Source organism: Rhinopithecus bieti, unplaced genomic scaffold (genome assembly GCF_001698545.2).
Source record: "Rhinopithecus bieti isolate Rb0 unplaced genomic scaffold, ASM169854v2 scaffold_7673, whole genome shotgun sequence".
In the NCBI taxonomy this organism is placed as follows: domain Eukaryota; kingdom Metazoa; phylum Chordata; class Mammalia; order Primates; family Cercopithecidae; genus Rhinopithecus; species Rhinopithecus bieti.
The window spans coordinates 3307913-3316497 of record NW_016806375.1 but is presented as its reverse complement, the minus strand read 5'-3'; the positions used below and the strand labels follow the sequence as shown (position 1 = coordinate 3316497).

Below are 8585 nucleotides of genomic sequence, written 5' to 3'. Positions count from 1 at the left end.
TGCAGAATCTTTAATAGAGTTTCTGACATATTACAGGTAACCCATGGTAATGATTGATATACCATCAATAAAAAATAAAAAGTTGTATTTCTATCTAGCTGCAAACATGGAAAATGAAATGTATATATACCATTTACAATAGCATAAACAGACCATATATATTTAACAAATTTTAATTATGGATACATAATAGTTATACACATTTATGGGGTACATGTGATATTTTCATACAAGCATACAATGTGTAATGATCAAATTAGGGTAGCCATCACCTCAAACATTTATCATTTCTTTGTGTTGGGAACATTTCAATTCCATCCTTTTAGTTATTTCGAAATATATCATAAATTATTGTTAACTGTAGTTGGGCTATCGTACTACTGAATGCTAGATCTTATTCCTTCTAACTGTATTTTTGTACCTATTAATCATTCTCTCTTTATGCCCCCCTCTGCACTACCCAAAAAGATATAGAAACTCTACTAAACATTCTAACATATTCCTCAGAGATTTAAAGATGACCTAAGTTTACGAAGATAGAAACATGTTACTGAACTGGAAGATTTAATATGGTTTGATTAGACCTAATTACAAACTAAATGAAAACTGCATTTTTTTTGTGGAAATACACAACTTTATTCTAAAATTTATATGAAAATACAAGAGATAAAGAACTTCCAAAGCTATTGTGAAAAAGAACAAATTCAGATGAATTATATTACTTGATATCAAGACCTGCAGCAAACCACAGTAATCAAGACAGTATTGTGTTAGCATAAGGATATACAAGCTGAGCACTGGCACAAAGTAGAGCTCAGAAATAAATCAATACACATATAGTCAGTTAATTTCAATAAAAGCTCAAAGACACTTCAATGGAAAGTCTTTTTGAACAAACAGTGCTGTAATAACTGGATAATCATGGAAATAATGAATCTTAGCCACAATTCACAATATTCACAAAATTTACGTAGATAAATTCTAGATCCAATTATAAAAGCTAAAGCTGTAAAGGTCTTGTGAAGAAAAAAAACACAGAAGATTATATTATGATCTTAAGATAGGCAAGATTTTATAGAGATGAAAGAAAAAACACTAGCTGCAAAAAAGCAGTAAACTGGATTTCACCAAAATAAAAAAAGAAAAAATTCTCTGCTCATCTAAAGAAAATGAAAAGTTTAGCTGCAATGTGGGAAAAAATATTAGCAATATATATTCGATGATGAACTTGACCCAGAATAAGAGCAAACCATTAATAAAAAGATACTTTATTTATTTATTTTTTTTTTACAACTGAACGAAAGTGTTGGACGTTAAGAAAAACGGTGAATTGCACATGAAAACGTGCTTGATATCATTAGTCATCAGAGAAATGTAAATGTGTAAATGAAAATAAAATATTGCACCACTTCTTTGTGGCAACAACAAATGTTGGTGAGGATATGCCATAAGTGGAACTCTCAGATCTTACTCAGAGAAGCAGGTAATGGAACATCCAGTTTGGAAAACAGCTTGATAATTTTCATAAGGTTAAGCATATACCTCTGTTGTGACTCAGAAATTCCATCCCTAAGTGTTTACCTATGAGAAATGAAAATGTTTCTACAACAAGACTTGAGCATGTTTATAGCAACTTTACTAGTAAAGAGCCAAAAGCTTTACTAACAATAGCCAATGTCAAGAGTACAATGGGTACATATGTTGTGGTATCTGCATATAATGGAATCCTCCTCAGCTACATTAAGGAGCAAATTACTGATAACATGCAACAACAGGAATGGATTTCAAAAAAATGATACTGTCCAAACTAGCAAGAAACAATGAGAAAGCACTATATGATTTCCTAAGATGTGAAGTTCTAGTACACAGTGATAAAAATCAGAACCATAGTTGTTCCTGTGGTGAGTGGATTGACTGGAAGGGGACATAAAGTAATTTCCTGGGTGATAAAAACGTTCTTCATCATGATAGTGTTGTTTACATGGATGTATATAGTTGCTAAACTTGTGTAATTGTACACTGAAGATTTGTGCATTTAACTTTTTGTAAATTTTGCTTGAAATAGAAAACCCTAAATCCATCCTGGGAAATTTATTAGCTTGTATACTTGGCAATGTGGTTTACTTGCCTGCACATTGACACCTTCATCTCTCTAATGGATTATTACTGGATTTAAAAGTATTCAGTTATTTTGGGCACGTTACAGGTATAGACGGTGTAGCATATCGTTAACTTCCAACCCGCCAAATATTTGCTGTAATCAAATGAGAATCTTGATGACTTTTGCACGTATCCACTTCCTTACTTCCTCTTTGCATTTGCTTCTGGACATCTCGGAATTTGAACCTATGAAGTTAATCACTGAAAGTTAAGAGTTGGTTATGCTAGCTACCACATGCTACTGCAATCTTAAACCCTTTTATTCCTTTAAGCTTTTGTTTCCTCATAGTGCTTCTTATGCCTAGCTGTACATTAGAATCAGCTGGTGACGTTTTTAAAGTACACTGTTGTTTGGTTGTCATGGCAGAGATATTCATCTAATTGATCTGGTGTGAGGAGCAGGTATTAGTATTTTTAAAAAGCTGTCCAGGCATCTGAATCTGGAGTCAGAGTTAAAAACCACTGGACCAAGTGATGTTTAACGATCTTTCCCGCTTAAATGGCAAATCTACAAGCTAAAATATTCAACTGAAGTGTTTGGTTAAGCTACATTTTTAAATTATTGTGGTATTAACATTGTTGTTGAATTACAAAGTGCTTAAGCAGAGCACAGAGGTTCCAACTAAACATCAACACTATGCTTTCTGTTGCTTCATATCCATCCCTTTTACCTATTCACTTTATTTTGAAGGCATCAAATTTTCATGTTTGTGATTTTGGGTTCTAAATACATTCAATTCAGCAGCACCTATAAGGAAAGGGTTACCCCTACCCCTCCTTTTTTTTTTTTTACCATTGTGACTTATTGTCATCTGTGAATGAAAGTTCTGATCTTACTCATCTGGAAAGACATATAGAACTGTGAAACTAAATTTTGAATACAATCTCTCATCCTGCCTTGTTCAGTTGCAGCGAGTTGGCTACAAAATTGCCCTACACAGCTATTGTATCTACTGCTGTATCAGCAAAGTAAAGGGAATCTGATATAAAACCTTCTGAAAATGCAGATAGCTATTTTTTTAAGTCTGGGAATTACAGAACAGATGAAAGAACAGCTTCACTCTTTTCTTTCCATATATAATAAGGTATTCAACTGGAGTCAGGGTAGTGAGGTCACTAACTGCATTACAAATAGCTGGATCAGGTGAGCTCTTATGAGAATAATAACTTAGTAGAATTCATAAACAGAGAAAAGAAGGGGAAACTGGTATTTGTCCTGAAACCCCTTTCAGTTCAAAGGAGCTGGACTAATGTGCTGTATCAGTGATAAATGATTTGCTATTGTCAAATCTTCCAAATGGCTGATAGTATAATCCATAGCCCAGAAGTCTGTATGGTATTTGAAATGTTTTGTTCCTCTGTAGGGAAAAGTTTAAAAAGTAAATCCCATGACAATTGAATAGATGATATCTCTCCCCAACCACCTTGATCCACCCAGACATGTCACATACTTCCCTCCTTAATTTTGATAAAAAAATTATTTGGCATTTTATACAAAAGTAGCCCAAGTTACTTATTAAGACTCAGCAAATAAGCCTATGAAATCTTCCACAATAGTGCCCAATAAAGAAGAAAAGATAACTTAGAAAATACATGACTGAGTTGGTTAAATGCATGATTTTTAAAAGTTCCTTATGACCACCAGACATTAGGCATGCTGCAGATAAATTTATACATGTGCTTCTTTTTGAATAGTTCTGATAGTAGGTACCCATTACTTCACAAGAATTGTTTTTCATTTTTGGACAGGTTTTAGAACTTTCAACTATCAGTTGTATTCTGTTCTCCAAACCCACATAAAAAAAGTCTTCTTCTTCAATGTGACAATTTTAAGTGTTAGGTAAAACATAACTGTCTTTAATTTCCTTTTGTTAGAAGAAATATTCTCAGATTCTTCAGTCATCCACCACATGCTATTGCTTTTTGCCCCATCATCATCCTGGTCACCCTTCAAGTTCTAATTTCCCAAAGACCTCCTGAAGCTCTTTTATGGAATGTAGGACTCTCTTTCAGTGTGTGATCTGACAGCCACAAGTGTAGAGAGAGATTTCTATCTACTTGTTTCTGGACAAAATTTGTATTACATCCTTAAACCCTTCATGAAGCAGAGCAGGGAGAAAAAACAACAACAACAAATGCCTGTTGTTCTATTTAACACAGTCTTAGATTGCATTAGTGTCCCCACCCCCTCTTTGGCAGCCTCATTTTTCCTTTTCAGTGAACTCAATCTCCACAGCTGGTTAATTCTGTCTCTTGAGTGTGTGATTCAAATGAAGCCAGGCTGAGGGCCAAGTCCTTCCATGGACACAGCCCATAGCCCTTTTCCCTGCCAGTCACCTGCCCACAGACCCTTGGTCATGAGAGAGACTGACAAACACTTGGTTCTTCCCATCCCCTAAATGGCAAATCTGAGGGCAGAGAAAAAATAAGCTGGGTATTAGCAACTTGGGGTAATAGTTCTGCATCTTCTCAGAATGGCTCGGTGACCTTACGTAAGTTCTCTAACGGGGTTGCTAGAAGTTGTAAAAAATAAATTGATATTTTGGGAGGCCAAGGCAGGCGGATCACCTGAGGTCAGGAGTTTGAGACCAGCCTGACCACCATGGTAAAACTCCGTCTCTACTAAAAATACAAAAATTAGCTGGATATGGTGGCGTACACCTGTAATCCCAGCCACTCAGGAGGCTGAGGCAGGAGAATCGCTTGAACCTGGGAGGTGGAGGTTGCAGTGAGCCGAGATCCCACCATTGCACTCACTCTGAGCAGCAGAGTGTGATTCCATCTCAAAAAAAAAAACAAAAAAATTGATATAGAGCGTTCTTCTTACTCATATCCATTGATCAGTATTAAGCATCATATTCTTTTTGGAAGGTGAGCACATGATTTTATTCGTGTCTGATAGAGCAGCTAAACATATTGAGCTTTGTTCAAGTGATGGAATTTCAACTGTCCTTTTATTTTCTTCTCCATTGAATTCTGAGTTTGGAAAATCACTTTCTTTACTATTACAACTTTTCAACATTCATTAAATTCCCCACTGTATTATAAGGACATAAAGGAGCTTTATTATAGATTGAATTCTATCATGTTTAGTAACAGATGTGAGGCCGTGTGATGGTTAATAGGAGGTAGAAGTGGCCCCACTCACCACTACCCCTAGTGACCTAACAGCAGAATGTTTGCTTCCTGTTCCCATGAGATTATGTTCTGCTGGCCTAGAGCTCTTAGTTCCTGAGGGAGGAATGCTGCCACCAAGATACAATGATTCCACTGAAATGAAATTTAAGACTGCCACCTGGTCACTTTTAACTCCTCATGCCTCTAAGTCAAAAGGTTAAGAAGGGTTACAGTGTTGGCTATGGTGACTGACCCAGACTATCAAAATCAGACTACTACTCCACAGTGGAGGTAAGAGAGAGTATGTCTGGAATAGAAAAAAAATCCCTTATGGTGTCTGTTATTAATAGTATTACCCTGCTCTATAATTACGGCCCATAGGAAATGACAACAGCCCAATCCAGGCAGGACTAGGGATGACCCAGACCCTTTAAGAATGAAAATTTGGGGCCTGGTGTGTTGGCTCACATCTGTAATCCCAGCACTTTGGGAGGCAGATCGCCTGAGGTGCAGAGTTCAAGATCAGCCTGGCCAATATGGCAAAACCAGTCTCTAATAAAAATACAACAAAAATTAGCTGGGTGTGGTGGCATACACCTGTAAGCCCAGCTACTTGGGAAACTGAGACAGGAGAATTGCTTGAGCCCAGGAGGCGGAGTTTGTAGTGAGCCAAGTTCATGCCACTGCACTCCATCCGGGGTGACAGAATGAGACTCCATCTCAAAAAACAAAACAAAATGAAACAAACAAAAAAATAAGTTTGGGTCACTCTAGCAAATAAAAAGCACAACCAGCTAAGTACTTGTTAAAGACAAAGAAAATACAAAATAAATAATAGAAAAAGGAATTTTTTTTTTTTTTTTTTTTTGAGACAGAGTCTCACTTTGATACCCAGGCTGGAGTGCAGTGGTGCAATCTTGGCTCACTGCAACCTCTGCATCATGAGTTCAAGTGATTCTCCTGCCTCAGCCTCCCAAGTAGCTGGGATTACAGGTGCGTGCCACCATGCCTGGCCAATTTTTGTATTTTTAGTAGAGACAGTGTTTCACTATGTTGGCCATGCTGGTCTCGAACAGCTGACCTCAGGTGATCTGCCAGCCTCAGCCTCCCAAAGTACTGGGATTGCGAGCAGAAAAAGGTAATTATTAATACCAACTATGACCATGTGACCAGTTACAGAAATGAAGACTATATTTGCTCATTTTGGTAAAAATATGTTTGTGCATATATATATACCTGTATTAAGCAAACATCTTTATTTTCTCTATTCCCTTGAAATGTAATGTAAAATTTATTGAATTCATGTTGGCACTTAAGTGTTAATTTTATGTAATAATATTTAAGTTAAGGATTTGTGCATTTTTGCTTGCATGAAGAATTATGTTAGGCAGAATTAGGACTTTATTATCATCTTTAGAGATTATAATTTTAAAATATATATGGGTGTCAAGTTGACAAACAGTGGATTTTGTGATGGTTAATATTAAGTGTCAACTTGGCTGGATTGAGGGATGCCTAGATGGCTAGTGAAGTGCTGTTTATGAGTGTGTCTCATACTGTTTATGAGTGCCAGAGGAGATTGACATTTGAGTCAGTGGATTAGGAGAGGAAGACCCTCCTCAGTGTGGGTGGGCACCATCCAATCATCTGGCAGCACAGCCAGAACAAAGCAGGGGGAAAAGGGGGCATAAGCAGCTTGCTGAGTCTTCCAGCTCTCTCTCTCTCTTTCTCTTCCTTTGTGAAAGGAAAGTAAATCTTGGAACCCCAAAATCACAAAGTCAAAGGGAAAAGTCAAGCTGGGAACTGCTTAGGGCAAATCTGCCTCTCATTCTATTCCTTAAAAAGATAGCTACTAAGATAAGCTACCTACCTTGCTGACAAGGAATTTCCTTGTGGACAAAGGACAGACAGAACTCAAAGTCATCCCTCTGCTCACTGAGATAAATGCATATCTATCTGATTGCCTCCTTTGGAAAGATGAATCAGAGACTCAAAAGAATGGAACAGTTTGTCTTCTATCTACCCTATGACCTGGAAGGCCCCTCCCTGCTTCGAGTTGCCCCACCTTTCCGGACTGAACCAATGTAGATCTTGCACATATTGATTGAGGTCTCCTGTCTCCCTAAAATGTATAAAACCAAGCCGTGCACGACCACCTTGGGCATATGTCATCAGGACCTTCTGAGGCTGTGTCAGGGGTGCACAGTCCTTAACTTTAGCAAAAGAAACTTCCTAAATTGATTGAGACCTATATTTGGAGTTCACACCTCGCTGGACCCCTTGCTTCCTCTCCTACTGCCCTTGGACATTAGGCTCCAGGTTCTTTGGCCTTAGAACTCCAGAACTTGGACCAGTGGTCCCCTGGGAGCTCTCAGGCTTTCATCCTTAGACTGAGGGCTGCACTGTCAGCTTTCCTGATTTTGAGAGGTTGTTGTCTTGAACTGAACCACACTACCAGCCTCTCTCTTTCCTCAGCTTGCAGAGGGCCTACTGGGAGACTTTCCGTTGTAATCACGGGAGCCAATTCTCCCTAATAAATGTCTTTATGTACATACATAAATCTTATTGATTCTGTCCCTCTGGAGAACTCTGACTAATTCAGGCAGAGTGAAGTTAGGAAAACAAACATTTCAGTTGTGAAAGTCTAAACTAGAGGATAGTGATCTAAAACCTTACAACGTTGAGCCACTCAGGGTTGTGGTAAGATGTCCTCACATGACTCCAAAATCCATTACGATGTTGCCAAGGTAGCAAAATTGTCTTTGCTTCCTTCACTTCTCACCTGTAGTATTTGGGCAAACTTGCACATATAGTGAGTGCTCAACCTCTGGAACCCAGATCAGTGTTGCAAATACTCTCTATGCATGTCTTAATTCACCTTCTTACCTGTGGCAGACTTCAGCCATTGAGTATAGCACTCCTTCTTATGAAGCCCAAACATAGCCCAAAGTACTTCTCCTTAGAGGACCACAGAAAGTCACTACTAGTCTGTGGCTGGTATAAGAATAAAATCTCATTTTAGCATAATATTTAGAGCCAGACCATCTGCGTTCAAAGTCCATTTTTCTCAACATAAGATTTAATTTCTTAGTGTCTCATTTCCTCATATGTAATATGAAAATAATACCTACTTCATAGAGTTGTCAGGACTAAATGAGAGAATGTAAAAATGTTAGAACAGTGTCTATACATAGTTAGTTCTTACTATACGGTAGTTTGCAAATCAATCTAATTGCCCTTTTCTTTATGTAGTACTACCTTCAGCTATGTAATTCAAAGCTGCTGCTTTTTTTTTTTTTTTTTTTTTT

At 37.6% G+C, this 8585-nt stretch overlaps 1 long non-coding RNA gene across 1 annotated transcript in view; it reads right to left on the bottom strand.

Moving 5' to 3' along the window:
- Positions 1-1170: 1170 nt before the first annotated feature.
- LOC108532089 (uncharacterized) overlaps positions 1171-8585 on the bottom strand; it is a 65215-nt gene continuing 57800 nt past the window's right edge. The window contains exon 3 of the long non-coding RNA XR_001886351.1: positions 1171-2346. This is a non-coding gene — a long non-coding RNA (uncharacterized LOC108532089). The remainder of the gene's footprint in view (positions 2347-8585) is intronic.